Source organism: Anopheles arabiensis, chromosome 2 (assembly GCF_016920715.1).
Source record: "Anopheles arabiensis isolate DONGOLA chromosome 2, AaraD3, whole genome shotgun sequence".
Lineage (NCBI taxonomy): Eukaryota > Metazoa > Arthropoda > Insecta > Diptera > Culicidae > Anopheles > Anopheles arabiensis.
Genome location: NC_053517.1, coordinates 39308814 through 39327767, shown reverse-complemented (window position 1 = coordinate 39327767; position 18954 = coordinate 39308814). Strand labels below are relative to the sequence as shown.

Sequence of the window (18954 nt, the reverse complement as noted above, 5' to 3'; positions counted from 1 at the left end):
GTTTTCCCATAATGTTAGCATTATGAATGAGGCCAGGCACACGCCATGAACATACCGTACAGACAAGCTCTTACAGCGACACGAAGCACACTACACATAAGTAGCATCTTCATCAGTACAACAAGAACAAGGCACGTAGCTCAATTGAAAATCCTTCCCGCGAGCGAAACATAAGCGGGCGTGACGGTAGAGGACCGTAGTTAGACAAAAATGATGTAAAACTTCGTACCAAAGTGTCACCAGAATAATGAGGGCAAGTGTGACAGTGCACTTTGTCCCTTCTCAGGCAGCATTATTTAAACACGGGAGCATCTTTAGCGACAATGTTACCTTTGCCGATGGCATGGCTTTTCATCTAGCGTGAGAGCTGTCTGTCGCGTTCGGTGCGGGGTTTTTACCGTCGATCTAGGGCAAAAGGCACTACTTTTAATGACTCTCATGAAGCCACTTGTCGGTGAAACATCGTAGCGACATGCTCTCAATGGATTCTTACTTCTAGCTGGATGGAGCCGGAGAACGCCACAGTGGAAGAAAAATCTGCAAAACAAAGCGGCAAATAATGTGTTTGTTCGTGTTGCTGAAAATTTTACAACGCAAAACAGGTAAAGCAGCATTCCTAGAAGCTCATCATCATCATCATCATCAACAACAACATCATCATTATCATTAGTATTGTCAGCTGAGGACAACATGATGCTACATTGTGCCTTTTGCTTGTGAATAGTTTCCTGCGTTACTTGTTCCCATGTTTGTGTGATCCGTTTGCGTTCCGTTCTGTCAATGATTGCGTCCTTGAACGCCTGATGTCCTGAAGTAATAACCATCAGCAGCCATCAGCATTTTTCGGAAGAATCACAAGAATGCCTCACCACAGCTGTAGCTACTTTGATAGGACATACCGAGACCGTGGCTTTGGGATTGCTCGACAATCTCTGCCCACCCATCCCGCTCCTCTGACACAGCGGCCAGAGTGGTCGTAGCGAAACGAAGCGCCGGCATTTCACCGGTGTGCAGAGAAATTAATTATCTGATTTTGAGACGAAGGAAATGACACTCATTAAAAATTGTAACTGCGTAAATGGCGTCGCTGGCGGAGAGCGGAGCGAGGAGTTTCATGTTCCGGGAAGCTGGGTTTCTGTTGCCATGGCACTTTCTAAGAACCTTTCCGTGTGGCTGCTGCTGATAGCCATCCTCCCGGTGTTGCTTAGTTGCTGCGAGTTCGACATCGGGCACAGGGCACACGGCAGGGCAACGGGGTAGTGTGGAGCTAAGCAGCTCTGTTGTCATGCTCAACCTGGCATTGCAATGGGTGTTTGGGAGGGGGAATGGTTTTGGAGGATACGCGCGTGGAAGAATGTCCGAATTGGAATGTCCCGTGGATGGGGCCGTGCCGGGAAGAAGGTAAGCTTGTGCGGAACGTCCCACACCAGAAGACTGCACAGCTGAAGCTGATTGGGATTGATGGTGGCGTGGCATACGGGTGGCGGCGGTGCGTACCTTTTGTGAAAAGGCGTCGACCTTAATTAAACAAGAAAATTGGTCGCTTTTTACGACGCTGGCCTGTAGACCATGGCAACCTGGGGGCCAGAACACCGATCGGGCGGCTGGTTAGGTGAGCCTAGGGAGATGCCTGCCACGGACGGACGGGTCTGAAACATCGTTCCGTGTGATATTATGGCAGGTCCCCTGTTTAGGCTCGTGTTTATGACGGCAAAATGAGAATCAAAAATTAGTTAGCCTACCACGCCGATAGACGCAAGAGCAGCCGCTTGGCAGCAGATCATTAGTAACCCGCTTGATGGAATGACTAATGTTTTCGAAACTAATGATTTTGGGACCGGGCATTATCCTTTGATGGTGGTGGTTTGGGTGAGGTTTGCGTTACGCACCGGATGACCCAATACCCCTTATAGGGGGTTCATTTCTGTGCGTGGAGCGAATATTGCGATTAGACGCAGTGGATGTTCCGTTTACGAATTTTAGGTCCGTTTTTAAAGTGGAAGCATAGCTTAAGCGGTAGAAAATTTGAGTAGAGATTTACTGCTGATAAAAGAAACATCTGCAGTGTCATCACGGGGCCATGATAGCAAGATTCAGCATCACAATGTTAAATCATTATTAAGGTAATGAAAGAGGTAAGGGCCTGAAAAGTATTTTTCTGAAGGTGGATGATTTTTTTGTCATAAGAAATATAGCATTTGAATGATTGTACTTGCATGAATAGTGTTGTGAACAAACTAGTACTCTTTTCATTTGCTGGTTAGTCTTTGTCAGTTTTTTTGTCACCTCCGGCTTTATTAAATAACTTTAAAGTAAAACCCTCACTTTAGTTACAAAATGTCAAAGCTAGCTCATCAAAGGAAGGTACTATTTGTCGCTAAAGTTGAAGTGTGGTTTGCTGTATGCGACAAGTGCGCTCCATCGTGCCAGGTTGTCGTCGTGGTGCGTTCTGTATCCAAGATACTGTGGTGCCAGCGGCGTAACTGCAGCAAGGTTGATTACCGGTACGGTGAGTAACGCTCTATCGTTGATCGAGCAAATCTTGCATGCAGACGACGGTGGGTTAAGTTTTCGTTTATTAAACATTAAATATGAATCATCATCGTAAACCCTTAACGCAAAGTCAAGCTGCACTGCCGGTCGCTCGGTGAACGTGGTTGGATGTGCCAGCGAGTGAAACATCAGAGCCGGAGAGATTCGTCTCATATCTCCATCATACGCAAGGTCCACGGAAAGGGGAACTGAAGTCGGAACCAGGAAAAGTAGCGACGAAGATCCACTTTACGACTGCATTAACCGACCGGTGCGCGTTGGAGGAGCTGAAGATACAGTTCTTTATCGCCGTGCCTCGAGCGGAAAGTAAAAAAAAAACTCTCCATATACATGCACATATTTGCACACAGGAACACAAACACACACATACACACACACACACTGAAGATAGTATCCGTATCGTTGGTAGAGATTTGCAGCAGCATATCTGGCGTCTTGGCATGGAAAGGATGGAAGCAACCGACAAAGAAAAATGGAACCGGTGGGTGCGGGACAGGAAGTGGAAATTAATATTTAATGCTCTGCCAGTTTCCAGCGCGCTGTCTATTTCCAGTGTCCCTCCCGGTGAATGCATCAGCGTTAAGTGGCTTAGTTTTGAAATGGGAAAGTTGCGAGCTGCTGCTGCTGCCGCTTGTGCTGGTACTGCTGCTAATGCTGCAAGGCACAACGGCGGCCGAGAACCGGGGCAGCAGCAAACCGAAACAGCCGAAAGCTTTCAAGTAATGTGTTTGGCTGGGCTGAGAATGAGCAAATAGCCTGGGAAGTGGTACTCGAGAATGCCGAGTAAGTTAATCTGCACAAGTGCTGATTTTAGTGTGCGATGCAAGAGATCATATCTTGCGCCCAGGGTTGAAGTTTAACTTTCGTCGGCCTGTGTAGGCGAAGGCGTGCGTGTTGACATTGAGAAGCTAATCCTGCCGGTTTGGTCTGTTTGTTTAGCGTGGTGCAGTGATTTAGGTGGATCGTACATTTTCTTGAGCGGTGGCAAAGCGTATCTCATCAATTTTATGAAATGTTCTCTCTCATCTGATGTTGTAGAGAAATGTTGAGCACAGATTTCAGAATGTCGTGGTCTTGTTTTGGTTTAAGAGATTGCTTTAAAGGGTGATAGATAATGGTGATGGGAGCACAATTGCGTTGGGATTTGATATGCGTAAAAGGCTTCGCCTTCATCGGGGAGGCTAAAGGAACAAATACACAAAACATCCGTTCAACCTTGCAGAGAATAATTTGACTTGTAATTCACACCATTAAACGTATTAGATTGTAATCGACATCCATGTCTTTCGTTTCTTTCTAGCTAACGCATCATAAGAAGATCTTCAATTGGTAAGTAAAATGAAATTCACCTTCCCTGTAAAACCATTTCCGAGATGAGTTTCACTCCCTTCGCACAACATTCCTGTGCCATCAACATAAAGCACAGTACAAGAATTTCGGGCAAAGAATGGGCGAGACTTTGTGTTAGAATTTGGGTATGTTCAAACAATAGTTACGAAGCGTCCATGAGGAAGATGTTCCTTTCGCCCTGGTGGCGTACACTGAGACGAATGGTCCGCTTTTGTAGCTGGGAAAGATACGGGACGTACGAAAAGTTTTATTGCAGTGGTGTGTACTTTCTCTCCCATGCTCGTATTATGTGTGCTGCCAGATTTAGGCATTATCTTGCCCATTAGAATAGAATAATCGCTAGAAGTATAGGTACGGGATGTGAGGATTAGCAGAAAAACGGAGATGGAATAAATTAGCAGTGTGGTTATCGCTTCCCACTGCCAGCACACTTGAAGCTTCCGCATGCTTGCCAAGCGTGAGTGTGTGTGTCTGAGTGAGAGAGAGAGAGAGAGAGAGAGAGAGAGAGAGAGAGAGAGAGAGAGAGAGAGAGAGAGAGAGAGAGACTCTCTTTGTCTCTCACGCATGTGTGCTTTGTACCGTGGTTCATGCTGGAGTGCTTCGGTGTCGGTGGAAATCGTTGAGTGGAAAAAGGAAATACTTCATAAAATCTGACTATGAGGTGGCATGTCCTTCGTCGGTTCGTGTTCATGCCACTGGTGTGCAGCAGCAGCATTAGCCGCAGCAGCAATTACTGGATCGAGGGGACAGCAGATTCATTTGTCTAGGCAACGTGTGAACAGCTTCCCGGGCTGGCTGCTGTCGGTCTGGTGTGAGACTGAGAAGTGACAATCGCACGGACAGCCTGTTGGAATGTTGGGTGGGGTTCTGGAGCAGCATTTGCCCGGCAGGCGTCTTCACCGCAGAGCGAGCGAAGGTCGCATGTGTGTCGCAGCGTCCGTTCGTAGGGTGGGAAATTTCCCATGCCACCCGGTTCGGTTTAGTGTCACTCACAGAACCGCCACAGCTCGTGGTCGATGAGATATGTGATGTCACGTTTCAAGTGCCCTCGGTAGAATCATTAGCCCAGGCTGTCTAAGAATAGGCGGGACGGCTCGCTTGGCTTAAGAACTGCACTGTTGGGGTCTGCGAAGGTGTGCGGCAGATTGTGTTCCACAAGCTAGCGCTGCAGTAAACGGGACGGATGAATTAGCTTTCACCTTTACCGACGAGTGGTTCGAGTGGCGAAGTTTTACCTTGCGGTAGCTGAAAAGGACCGGACCGAACTACTGAACGGGCCCACAAGAGATGGTTTGGTGTGCAAGTTTGCCCGAGAATGACACTACCGGCCCTACCGGTGCGCCTCGTTATCACGCTCACCGGTGGGAGTGCTTCACATATTGAAACGCCTTAAAAGCATGGCCACACACAAACGCTCCCACACACAGCCATGCAGACTGATGGGGAGTGTGTGCGATGAAAGGATTGAAATCATTTGCAGTCAATTTAGCAGAGAATGTGAAAACTGCCAACGGTATGTTTTCCACTGACTGGCGAGCCCTCGTCCATTATCATCAGCATACGGCCACAGTGCCCGAACGAGGTTTGGATCAAAGGCAGGTAGAGTTTGTTAAACAAAATTTCCTCCCAACCAATTCCCTTACCATTTTCGAGAGTATCCAGAGGTTTTGAATACGTGTGTGTGTGTCAGTGAGCCTCAAAACGCAGGCTTTGTGGCTTTGTTTGAAAGTGATGGGCCGCTTGTTTTCCTTCCGCCCGCTACCTATAATACACATGTACAGGGGAAGAGTTGGTAAAAGCAAGAGATCCTTACCACAGCCATCCAGTGGTCCGTTGATGTTCGCGCTTGATGAGGGACCGGTCGAAGGGTTGGGCATTTTTTGCCAGCTTTTGTTGCTGCGTTCACCCCCAATCTCCAATGTTAGCACTGTCCGGTTGGCTGGCGCACGGTGAGTAGTTTGCGAGCCGGCCATTGAGCGGGGTAACTTAATTAATAAACTTTTGTAAACCCGGTCCGTAGGAAAGCAGAGGGCCCACACCAGGTCCGAGCCAGAAGTTGCTCCCGTGCGCCCAGCAGCAGGTGCAGTGCGAATGAGAAGTTGTTGCCAAATTGATCGGGACTATCAGGATGGGCGGAAAAGTTTACCATTTACATGGCTGAATGCGCCCGAACGGTATCGGTTGTTTTTTTTACCATGGTGTGAAGATAAGTTTTCATCACCTTCAAAGCATCTCGATGGTGTTGAAGATTTGTGAGCTGCTGTTGATATAGGATGTTTATTTTCAGTGTTGATATAGTGCGGATTCGATTTGCGGGATCATTCTCCTTTTGAATTTATGGAAGGGAATGCTTTAATGTAAGAATTGAATGAGCATTAGCAATAGTAAAAATATAAAAATTGAATGGGCATTTTGTAGTAATTTAACTATCCATCAATTATGACTTAAGATATGAGGAATGTAATTTATTCCTGATACGGACATTATTAATATTATATTCGCACAGCTATTCAGGCCGTTTATATCTATATCGTTTATTGTAGCGAAGCGCAGTCTGAATACTCGATAGAAGCCTTTTATTGAACGTTCCTCGAATCGATGAATCTACTGAAGCGTATTCTCTTTTAATTGACAGGAAAATGATTTTATTTCCCTTTGGCACTGGGACATAACAAAACAAAAAAACCGGCGATTGCATCAAATGACCATTTATTCCCATTTTCATGGATCATTATTTGCGCTTTAAAAAGTGCGCAAGCAAAATGATAAAGCTTGGTTCGGTGAAATTGTTTACATTGATATTTACATCATACATCAAACCCGGAACCAAGTGTGTTTCTATAGCAACGCACCAACGCATGGCGCAGTTTGTGTCTCGAAACGAGACCGAGTTTGCAGGCTGATAAGTGATCGGAGTTTCCGGGTCCGCGTTGCATCGTGTTCGCCATAATTGCACCAGGAAACAGTGTTCGAGCACAACATTGTGTTCGGCTGTAGTGCTGTTTGGCGCTGTGGTGGCACACAATTATTCCACTCCACATCAAGCGCCGGTGCTTTCATCGGCAACCGTCCGGTTTGAAGCGTGAGGTTGCCTGGTTACGTATGGTTGAGCATTCTCGTGAATTCATTCATATCCGCTGGGACGAATAAAATTTAATGAACAAAATCGAGCGAATTCAACGTCCCTGCTCGCTTGATAAGCGGCAAAAGGTGCGGATATACGAGCGATGCTGCTAAATTAATCCCTGACGAGTTTGAAGTGGGTGAAAAAAAATACTACAAATGAACAAAATGTTGTCGAAAATGAATTCGAGAATCATTAAGCTGATTGCAAGCGTCGAGAAATTTTCTATTTTTAAATGAGCTATGTTTGGGAGGGAAACGAAGGCGGTATGTTGGTTGTTTTGTTTGATATTGTGCTGTGATGGATTTTTGTCAGTAACATGAAAAGTCATTCTCAAATTTTATAATCTGTTTTACAACAATTGCAATAAGAAAAAAATATGGTCCTTTGGTTTTTCTTTGACATTTTTAACAGATTGCCAGATTGACAGATCCAATAGAATGAAATATAATTTTTGATGAATAATAACTCATGAGTTGCGATAGGGCCGGTACCGTGGCACATTCGTATGACTCAATAACACACCCGTCATGGGTTCAAGCCTCATATGAACAGTCCCCCGTAGCAAGGACTAAGCAAGTATCGAAAGCTTATATAGGCTGGCATACCCACGTAGGAGTTGGCCGGTACGACTTAACAAAATGCGCGTCATGTGTAGAAGACCCGAACGGACTGTGTCCCCATACGTGAGACTTAGTATCCTGCTATGGGTTATCAATCAGTCACTGCAAACCAAGCCCTAAAAATTGTGCCAAAGAAGAAGAAAAGAAAAAGAAGATGAGTCGAGAAAAAATACAAGGTAGAAGTGAAGTAGGTGGCATATACTTCTAGTCTCATTTGCAAGACTTGTTCAAACACTTTCAACGGGAGGAGTAACTATACGAATGACAATATAATAACTTATGTTATAATATCTTGAGCACACTATCGCCATAGGCTGTCTTGGGTAGGCCAAATAAACAAGCAGAAGGCGAACCTTTTTTATATGTTAAGAGCGTTATCAAACTCAAAAGAACCGAAACAACAACGAACAATCATTAAAGGTAAGAAAGAATCAAACGAACAAACAGGAGACAAATTAGCATAGAATCCCGTTTTCCGTTAAGCGCTTCCAGCAGCCCTGTGGGAAGTCCTGAGTGAAGCTCTGCAAGTTGTCCATGCAACGGAATTTCGAACTAGTGCATCAGATAGATAAATCACGTATGTAAAGAAGCAATTCCATCCACAGAACAGAATGTAAGCTTTTTAAACGATTCACAAGCAAAACAAGAAGAAGAAAAACGGGAAATCAAATAGCAACCGCTTACCAAACGAATCGAGATGGAATGATTTGTAACGCAGTTCAGTATGCTCCCGCTGAAATGGGAACATTTCACCCGGTTTCTTTAAAAGCATCCTGCATTAAGGGGCCATCATCAATATACATCATCGACGAATCGTTCGTATCAGATCGCATCGTTCACATTCCAAGTGGGCGCAAACCATCGATAGATAGTGCGGTCCTCACTTGCATTCCTTGCTACTCAGCACGTTGTTCCATTCATTGCAGGCGACGTCAGTACTGTGCCGTATTCTGCCAGGTCGATTCTGTACCAGTAAGCAAACAGATTCTTTGCTCGTATTCAAAACGGCTACACACCGATAAGGTGCAACATCGAAAGGGTTGGGCCTTTAGATTGAATGGAATGCAAAAAAAAACTGGAAACATGTACAAGGGTAGATAGAGAATCATGACGTCATGAAATACAGCAACTTTTTAGCAGAAGCTGCGTCTGCTGCCCATTGTGCTGCGGTTGTTTGTTCAAAATGCCAACCGGAGGGTGAAACGATTACTAGAAATTTAGCATTTGCTACGCGTAGAACAATGTCTGTTTTATCAGCAAACAGTTTAAAGGAAACCCTTTACATTGCACGCCATTGTCTTGGTTGCTAAATATAAGCCAAGCCCCTGTGCAAACATTTCACAGCGTCCGGGACTGCGACTGAGCTGGTGCGAGAAACGGAAAGAACACAGTACGAAAGGATACGTGCCGCTTGTGAAACCGGGAGAGAAAACGGAACTTAAAAAAAAACCAGCGTAAAACCAAAGAAAGATATATGGTGCTTGTTCACAACTTTACAGCACTACTCCAGTGCGCTAATGTTTTCTTTCTTTCACCACATCGCATCTCGCAGCACACACACACAGCGGGGCTGGTGGTAAAGCATTCTTGCACTCTGTTTCCACGTTTCATCCAGTGGTTTTGTAGCATTGTTTCACACACTCACACACATACACCGGAAGCTGGGCATTAAAATGTATTTGCTTGGCAATCAATTGATCCGCTCTGTGGGAAGCTTGCTGTGGCTTTTCACGTTCCAAGTGGAACAGATATTTAAGTGGCTTAGCTACGGCATCACTTTCCTCAGCTCGGCCCTTTTCCATTAGTGGGCAGCAAGCAGCGAGATAAATAAGTGATGTTTGTAAGGCTCTTTTTGTTTTCAAACTAATTCGTGTCAACATATCGTAAATAAAATGTTGCTGCAACGCGAAGCCAGTATGGATAAATTGAAATTGTAACAGATCGCTCATCGGTTTCAATTATATCTTAATTTACGCCCGATGGCTGTGCAGCACAAAGTTTTACTCATGGTTTGCAGTTGCCTAGTGGTAGAAAAATGAATGTTACACTATCCTTTTTTCCACTGCACATTACCACATCGTTGGTTGCAGAACCATTGCCGCCGTAGATGGGTAGCTAAATTTAAAAATAATGTAGCGACAATGTAAACCTGGAACAGGTCACCGTAAACAACAAAAGTCAGATGCGGCATGGAGTGGAATGAAGAAAAAAAAATAAAATAATAAAACTTCCCTTGGTTTGCGAATTTCGACGCACGCTAGTAGAGTTGGCAAATAATAAAGTTCTGCATAGCATGAAAAGCTAACATGGGCTCCAGATGTGTACAAATTGAACATGTAAAAGGACTTATCGATTATGCATGCGACATGAAGGAACTCTGCTTGCCGTTTTGCATCAGCAAAAACAGGAAAGAAAACTAAACCTGTATGTGATGTGCCGAGAAGTCGATGTGACCGAGAAGTTGAACAGCATTTCGACAAGGGTCGTACCCTGGTACATACCCCGAACAACATCCAGCATTGCGGGAGCAGGTGCGGGAAACGGGGAATGTTTCACTGTAGCAATCGTACACACTCTTTGCATAAGGTAGGTGTGTTTGATTTTGGTAGTAAAAATTAATGTCCACCAGTTGTAGCCATTCCTTGGTTCCGGTTTTACTAATTTGTATTGTACACACAACCTACACGCTCAAACATGTGTTTGGTAGTGTTTAGAGACGATTTCGGCTTCTCTATGTTTCAGATTTTAAGTAATTAAAAGTTCAATGGGATTTGCTTGTTCCTAACATCGAGGCTTTAAGCATTTTAGGGCCAAATCATGAATGAAGCTTCAATGGAAAAGGTACGGCGTAGGATACAAGTGCTTAGTTAGGCGCCTTTCTACGTACGTGTGGTTGTGACAGGTTTTGAGTGTACCATGCTGTGCATGCTGTTCATTCAAGCACTGTTTTGCCGCGTTGGTGTGGGCTGCTTTGCTAAGGCAAACGTTGCCGCAAGAGGTTTCGTTCCTGCTTTCGGCAATCAGAAGCTCTAAGTGTGTTTGTACATTCACCAATAATGAGAATGGGTAGGTTTAATGTGTTATTGGTACTGATGGGTTTAACTTTATTTATTTAAGGAAATTCTTTCGAACCCAAACACTCTTGCAATCACGATACAGCAAGGCATTATAAAAGCAACTACAACGCTTGACTGGTGTGTCACACCGGAGAAGTATTCGTTGGCAGAATAGTCTAAAGCTGATTGTTAACAATAGTCATCTAAGTCATAGCGGGGGAAAACTCATTAGCGCACAAAAAAAAACTAAAGCTATGAAAACAAGGTTAATCTATTAACCTCATTGAAATATCAGATATCTTGTCTTCAGGGCAAGTATTTGCTTCCCTGGTGTTATGTGCAGTGGTGTATGCAGCGCCCTGTCAAACATTATCCAAACGCTCATTGTTCTTTCTCGGCACGGATCAGATTCGCTCGAGGATGTGTAAAATCTTCCGCTCTGGACAAAACCGTGTTACAACATGCTTGTTTGACGTGCTTGAGCCGGTGTAATAAAATGCTTCACGATGGGGTACCATTATTCATCGAAGTGTGGCGACCGTGTAACCCTGTTTCGGGATATTTCATTTTGCACTTGCACACGCTTCCACGTATGTCCCGCCGACACACACACACATCCGGGCCGTTAGGGTTCTAAGGCAAAACATGAAAACAAAGAATGAGGGAAGGAGACTTAAAAAAAACACACACATTCCAAACCCTCTAAGCTCTTCAACCCATCACGGGACGGGCTCTCATTTATCACGTCGGTTGCCCTGCCAGCAATCCTTGTTGTACCTGTCCGATCTGGTGGGGCATCGGAAAAAGTCCGAGACAGTTTTGGTTATATCCGGGCCGGTCTCGTAGTACGTCCGTCTTGTGTTCCGTGTCATGCTACTGCTGCCAAGGGTAGAGTGAGAACGGGAAGGAGTGAAGGGGGGAAAACCCTTATCAAAATGTTCGCCCGGGTGTCTTCTGGTGTGCCCCGCATCCACACAGTCGGCTCGGGGTTTAAAGCGTACTACTACTTTGTCAGCCGGCTGCCGTCCAAGAATCAGATATTCAAAAGCAAAACCTGCTGCTGCTGCTGCTGCTCTTCCAAGACCAAGGCCGCCGTGCCGTGTAAATCCCCTAGAACAATAGCTACAAATTCACCACCAGCCCCCCGGGGGGCTCGTGCTCGTACACGCAATGAAATGGATCGCTATCATGCTTAAGAAGTGAGCAGCCGGTGGAGGTGAGGATTGCTTCAAATTGTCGTCCCTTTTTTCGCGCGACATTTCAAACAGACTCGTTTCCACATTTTCCACTCCGCCTTGTCCCGGGGAGCGGCCGAGTGAACTTGGGCGGAGGTTGGGATCGGTTTGCTGTTCGGCCGAGCACCACGGCACGCTAATCTGCTTCCTGGCAGTCCAATTGGTGAAGGCGTTTGGTGAAGGAGAAAGGTGTGCGTGCAGCAACGGTACGCGAAACGAAAGTGAGCCACACAACCGTCCGTGGAGCCGATTGCCACGTTCTCACCGTTCATTCCGGCCGGTGAAACGGACGGTCTGTTCGTGTGGATTTGTGGATCCTCTCGGATGAGGGACTCCTGGAGATGGAGAGAGTGGAAGGGAACTCTTTGCCATCGTTTCGTTTACCATCATTTCTCCAACGTTCATCCGTGACGTGGATGTGTCTCTGCCTCCCACCGGTCTCGCCATTGAAGGGGCTCCGGTTAGTCTGTTGCTTAGAGGGCAGAGTCAGTGTCTGCTGCCATCTTGCCGTGCCACGGAACGTTCGGATCAGTGAGAAAATAGAAAGATGCACAGAGTAAGGAAACCCCCCCCCCGTCCCCCGTCCTTCAGTCCTTCAGGCAGCCGTGGGAAAGGACGGCAACACGGCAAAAGTCTCGGGGCGTGACTCGAAGTCGGCGCACGGCTTTCGGAAACCTCGATAAGCGGATGCTGCCGGAGAGGCGAAAATATTTCACCCAAAACCCGCCGGATGGCAAGCGAAGCTAAGTCGGCATACGAATTGGGAGTACGGTTTCAGCAGGGGACGTGTTTTTTTTACCGTTTGTTGGTATGCGGATTGCTGTGTGTGTGTGAGTGTGTTTCTGCTTGGTTGTTGTTGCTGTGCGATATGAAAAGCGAGAACTACGGGCAATACGCGACTGGCACCCAGCACAAGTGACACAATTGCTAAGCCCACGGCAAGCCTAGGCTCAGCAAGCTGTGGTGGTTGTGACCGGACCGGCCGACAGCGATAGAATATGAAGGAGCATAATTCGTAATCCGATAATCTTCACACTGGGTGCGGGTGGATTAGTGAATATTGAATGAATGTGTAGCTGTGTGGGTGTGTGTTTGTGGAGCGGGAGCGGGGAAAAGACGTTCACGCTGGCACTGGCGCTGGTTGCCCAACATCCTCGAGCTGTCTCCACGGAGTGCTGAATGCTGAAAATTGCTATCCCGTTGCAGGGAGAGGTATCATTTGATGGCATTTCCATTCCTGCTCCTGCTCGGTTGGCTCTGGATGGCTTTATCATAGGATTTTCTTTTATATTTTTTCTATGCTGCTGCTACTGCGTTTGCTACTGCACAACTGTTTGCAGAAGGAAGTGATCTTCCCACGGCAAGCTCGCCGGTAGATACGATTAGAATGCGGGGATTTTAAAATATCCATCGTTTTGCTCTATTGATTCCCGGGGCGGCGTTTGCCACGGGAATGTGTGTTTTGGGAGATGGTATTATTTGTGGGATTGAGTTTGCTAGCTTAATAGGGGGGATGGATTGGATGGAAGCTTATTTGGTGTGTGTGTGTGTACGAGGGGAATTTATAGGACATTTAGGGAGGAGAAGAAACTACACAAAAAGCTCTTGAAATTTGTTATGAAACAAAACGTGTCGTCGTGCGGAATCACGTATTCTTTATCCAAACTCTCGAATGATGAGTTTCGGTACCCCCTGCAGCACAACACTGGCCAACGTTAGTTTGAAAATAATATCACCATCACCATTGATCGGTAGTATTAGTTTGGGCTAGTCCGGAACTATCCCTGCCCGAAATCTGACCATTTGTAACGGTGCAAAAATTGATGGCATGATGATAAAAATCTTTCCCGAATGTGCTTCCGTGCTTTTCTATCGGCGGCGAGTGCCCGACGGTAAAATGAAATTAATGTGTTTTTCCCGGGCGTACGCTCTACCGGCACAGCTCGGCCAATCGATCGTTCCTCCCGTAATATTTCCTTCGATATTGGAGCACGATAATGGCACACCACGGTGAAGGTTGTGTGTGTGTGTGTGTGGCGGGTTATCCTGTCCAGTGTTGTCCCGAACCGTACCGTAGCAACTGTTGTGAGCAAGCATTGGAAGTTCCCAAGCAGTCCCATGTGTTTTTCCAATCGGGCTAGAAGGTGTGTGTAAGAGAGTTTTTTTCTTTTACCCATGCACACACACACGCATATACATGCGCCGTGCCTACACTGAAATGCACAAAGCACAGCAAAATCTCATTAACAAGCAAATAGCTGCTCACCCAGCACTAAGATTCAAAACCTAGTAGATCGCAGCGCACTGGCTGGTAACTGGTGGCGTACTGTTGCGAGCCGGTGACGTTGGGCGGTAGAATTTACCGCCATCGTCTTACAAACGTACAGCATTGAAGGCAGGCAGCAGGACGCTACCGCCGTATCGCTTTTCGCCATTCCGATGCCATGCCAATTTGGCACGAAATGAAGTCGGGTCACGGGATCGACGTTAGTCTTCGATACATATCAATTTTCCCGCACCGCCACCCGGGCAGGGAAATGGGAACCAGGATTCGAAAAGCGTCGTTCGCTTCGGTATGTGTGTGTGTGTGTATCTACACTGCTTTCTTCGCGTACACGGGTGAAGTAGTTTGAGTGAGAAATAAGTGAGTTGAAGTGCAGTTGATGATAGTAATTTATTTCATTAATTAAGATTTCATCGACCGTTCAGTTGTTTGCCTGAAATCGGATCGTCGTGTTGTGCGGGACCAGGGCGGGTGTTGCGGGCAGCACGCAGACGGGATAGCAATACGGAATCCGTGAACCGTATCATTCTAATCGGCAGCCGTGTTGATAGTTGATGGAATAAAATTTAGCAAGGTAAAAAAGGATAGTGGAAACGCCAGCTCGGTTCCATTCGTGCGATTGCACGGCTAAGAGGTAGGATAGTGTTGCTAAATTAATGCTCACTAGAGGCAGGCGAAATGAATCCGTGCTCCATGAAATGAAGAGGGGTCACGCAGTAGCATCGCACAAAGGTTATCCTACCGAGTCGTTGTTAGAGTGGGGCGTGCAGGCGGCAAAGCGTATTATAAAGTTAATTGGAAAATGATACCGCTTTCGATCGTGATACGCGCTCGTTCTTCCGGTAAAGCTCTGTGCTTCAATTCGACATCGATTGAATGCTGACGCGTCTTAAAGCTTCCAAGTGCGGAAAGCGACAGAATTACGAAAGCGTTACTGCTCCATTTTCATTGCTTCAGCTTTCCACCCGAATGGAACGGGAACACGAACCTTTTGTTCCCGGGCAATGCGCGATATTGAATTTTGAAAAGGAAGAAATCGAACAAATCCGAGCGCGACTTTAAACGCCTGTGACTTGCCTGTGCCAATGTCGATGGCTAATCCCACGGCTTCTACGCTACATTATTCATGAGAGCATGGAAAGTTAATTATGTTGCTTTTTTTTCGTCCACTCCCCAATGACCGCCTGCACGCTCGCTTCCTGCGCCGGTGGAAATATCGTTCGGGCGCACTCACCGTTGTTTGTATCGATAAGTCAGTGAGCGTATAAACATGCCACCACGGAGCGCTGCACCGGGGCCGGCATTTTGCGCTGCTACTGCTGCTGTTGCTGGTGCGGGTTGCATCAGTGACCGGTATGAATAATTCAGAACGGTGCTCCATCTTTCTGGGGTTTGTTTGTCGGGCTCGTTTCGCCCTGCTCGCTGTCCGATTTCCCTTCTGGCGGGCGTGAAGGGAGGGAGCTTCTGGGAAGGTGGGTCGTGTAGTTCATTTTGATTTGTACAGTGTTTAGAGGGTAAGGTTTTAACCGTGATTAGAAAGGTAGTGTGCAGCTGCATACAGGTTTGAAGTAAAACAGTAAACTGTTCTTCCTGAAGTACAGTTATCAGGGGGGAATTTTAATACAGTTTTGGAATAACAAATATTAACAAAATTAATAATAGTTACTTGGGACAAAGCAAAGTAAAATGTGCTCCACCGTCCAAAAAGATAAACAATGAATAGAACATACCAAAATTAAAAATATTTTCGCAAGTTTACTTACTAGTTTTTAGTTTACTTGCTCAGGATTTAGTTTGTTAGTTAACAGGAACGCAGGCTTGACCATGCAACCAGATATCCCGCCAAATAACGTCGACGAAGCGTGAAGCCAAATTCGATGACATTCGATGACAGGTCCATACAAAAACAATCAGTTTCACGACAAATATTTCACGCGCGGTATGTGGGCGCGTGAAAATTTTGGCATTTCATCGAATGTCATCGCAAACCATATATGATGATAGCTGGGTATATACTAGAAGTGCGAATTCTTTCAAATGATTCGGATCTGTAAAGTGTGAACGAGTGAGACGATAATCAGTTTTTGGATCATTGCTTCTCTGAGAGAAACAGAGGCGAAAGATCGAATGCACCAAGTGAGCAAGTGAATAGGTATCATTTTCAGATCTCCGTTCTTCTCGCCCCAGATAGCAGAAAAGACATACTTTTTCGATTTTGTACGTATATGATTCTTGATACCAAAGCGATAAAGCATGAATGGTCACACCGCTCTACATGAATGACATATTTAGTCGCAATGTGCAATCGTATGGAGATATCTGTATGCGAGATGTAAATTCCATACAAAATTCAAACAAAAAGTATGTGTAGCGCCAAATTAGACGTGGGAACGAACCAACAAACCATGGGAACTGTACAAAACATTTCGGAAAACAACAAAAAAACCTTAAAACTTTGGGAAAAAAGAGAGAGCGAGAAAATGCTGCCGGCAGGTTTAGCAAAGCATGGTTTAGCAATGAATCGGCAGGTTTAGCAAAGCAGGAACGATTGAATGATTGGTTCGATCAAAAAATCTGGATCACCTTTATGAATGTTTTTTTGACACCTTTAGTACATACATTTAGGCGTGAAATGCCATGTTGATTTTGGCTATTTTTTCACGCTCCACATCGTTAAATTGTCTCGATATGTCTGATTGCACGGTGACACAGCAGAACATTTCGTCCTTTGCAACATTTGAGTGGGTTCTCAGTTTTATCGTGATGATTTGTGTTTAATGAGAGTTTCTGTGAAATAGAGGTCTGTAAGAAACGGCAGAATTTCCACAAAATCATTTATTTGAAGGCAGTTGGGCTTAGAGGTAGATTTAGATAAGATATTGCGACAAATTCCGACTAATCGCGATACCTGTCTTGGATGCGACGCTGATCATGGAATAATGTAAAAAATGACAGCAGGTATGAATTCATTTCCAGATTATTCTGACATGGTACGGTCGGGAATATGCATTTTGAGTAATTTGTGCAAGATTGCTCGAACTTGCAATAGCCAAAAATAGTATTCCAAGAAGGTGCAGCCTTCGTTACTTAGCATCTTTTCGAACGAAACAGCCGTACGGTTATTACAAGCGATGAAAATTCTTTGGAAATCATGCAATCAAAACTCATAACATGAGAAAAATTAGTGTGATGGAAAGTTACAGTAAAATTATTCACATCGAACATCTATTTTTGTGCGTATTATTAGAATATGTGCAATTTATTTTCGCACTGTTGTTAATGCTTTTCTATTTGGACTGAAATTTCGGGCACAACACCATACTCGCTCTTTGATCAAAAACCATATGCTACGGTAAGAATGAAACGCAAATTCATACTCGATCAGCAACGTTACTAAACGGATGTACGTAAAAACACACGCAGCAGTAAAGCAAAACAAAAACTCGCTCATACGTAGAAAAACCATTTATTCACACATCCTTCCAGCCATTGCCCGTCCATTTGAGGGAGGAAAGCACCGCACAGCCACAGTGGGACAACCAGCGTACGCGTACAGGGGAGAAAAACAACACCCCGAACTCCCAGCTTCCCGGGTCAGTTTCCCTTTTCGTCAGCGGTCGGGAAGCTGATTGGTCGGAAATCGGTTTCCCGACTCGCGCGATAACGGTCCCCACTTTCTCGATGTGTGTCTTGTGAAAGTTGGGACAAAGAAAAACTTTTCCCTTCCAAATCACTTTTGCCACAGATACACCAACACAGACGGAGGAGGTGTTGAACAAAAAAATAAAAAGCAGTAGCTAGCTAGTGAAGAAGAGAAAGAGAGAGAAAACAGCCACCCCAGTAGCTTAGACGATCCTCGTATCTTGGATCTCGCCACCATCGGTTCGGTTGATGCGTTGGTCCGGGAAGTGACTGTTCAGCCCGGAACCCGGGCCGGGGAAGTTATTCGGAAGCCCGGCACCGTTTTGGAAAAACAAAAGCAGCATGTATGTTTACGCGAGTAAGGATGCGGGCGGTGTTGGTGTTTTCCTTACTTAAAATCACAAGAATCCAAGGCCATTGGAGTTTGTGCAGAAAACGAGACAAAAATAGTGTTTGTTTGGGAAAAGTTGGTACCAGCGCGGCAAAAGGCAACCATTTTACTCACACAATTGAGTGCGTTTGGGAGCAATTTTCGAAATAGTTTTCTATTTGTGTTGCGAATAATAAAAAACAAACAAACAAAAAAAGATCAAGTGAAGTATTTTGTCAAATATTGTGCTACAGTTTGATGCTGATGAAGAAACACAGAATAATCTGTTTATGTATCGTATGTTGTCTAATGAAAAAGCACTTCCTTTCATTTCTTAGTAGAACATTTCGTCATGTACACTGTGCGTGCTTTTCGAAATGCTCGTTCTTTACAACATGGAGGCGGTAGCAAAGTGAGCAACTTTATCACGCTTTGCGCTTCATCTAAGCGGTCGCTGATGTACGATGCATGCACAGTCTGATGCATACCGCCAGCAAATGCGTTCACCCATGCCGGAAGGCATAATAAAACGCCTTCCGCGTCCCGGGAGCACGTTAACGAGCCGGCTGCACCGTTGAATGTCAAAATAAACGTATAAATCATTCGATGGCGCGTAATATTTCCTTATTGCTGCCAGCTCATGTAATAATAAATTTTTAATAAATTTATATGCACGCCTGTGTACGCTTGCTTAGGTTGGGGTGGTGTGGAGCAAAC

The 18954-nt window shown here is 45.4% G+C and overlaps 1 protein-coding gene across 11 annotated transcripts in view; it reads left to right on the top strand.

The window, feature by feature from the left end:
- The window catches only part of LOC120904216 (cadherin-87A), a 135257-nt gene that overhangs the window by 47891 nt on the left and 68412 nt on the right, over positions 1–18954 (top strand). For 10 of the 11 annotated variants that reach the window (XR_005739730.1, XM_040314124.1, XM_040314071.1 and 7 more), the window contains one exon: positions 3854–3882. The exons of the other annotated variant lie outside the window; for it this stretch is intronic. The gene's annotated coding sequence lies outside the window, so the exon portion shown is untranslated. The remainder of the gene's footprint in view (positions 1–3853; positions 3883–18954) is intronic. 11 annotated transcript variants of the gene reach the window in all.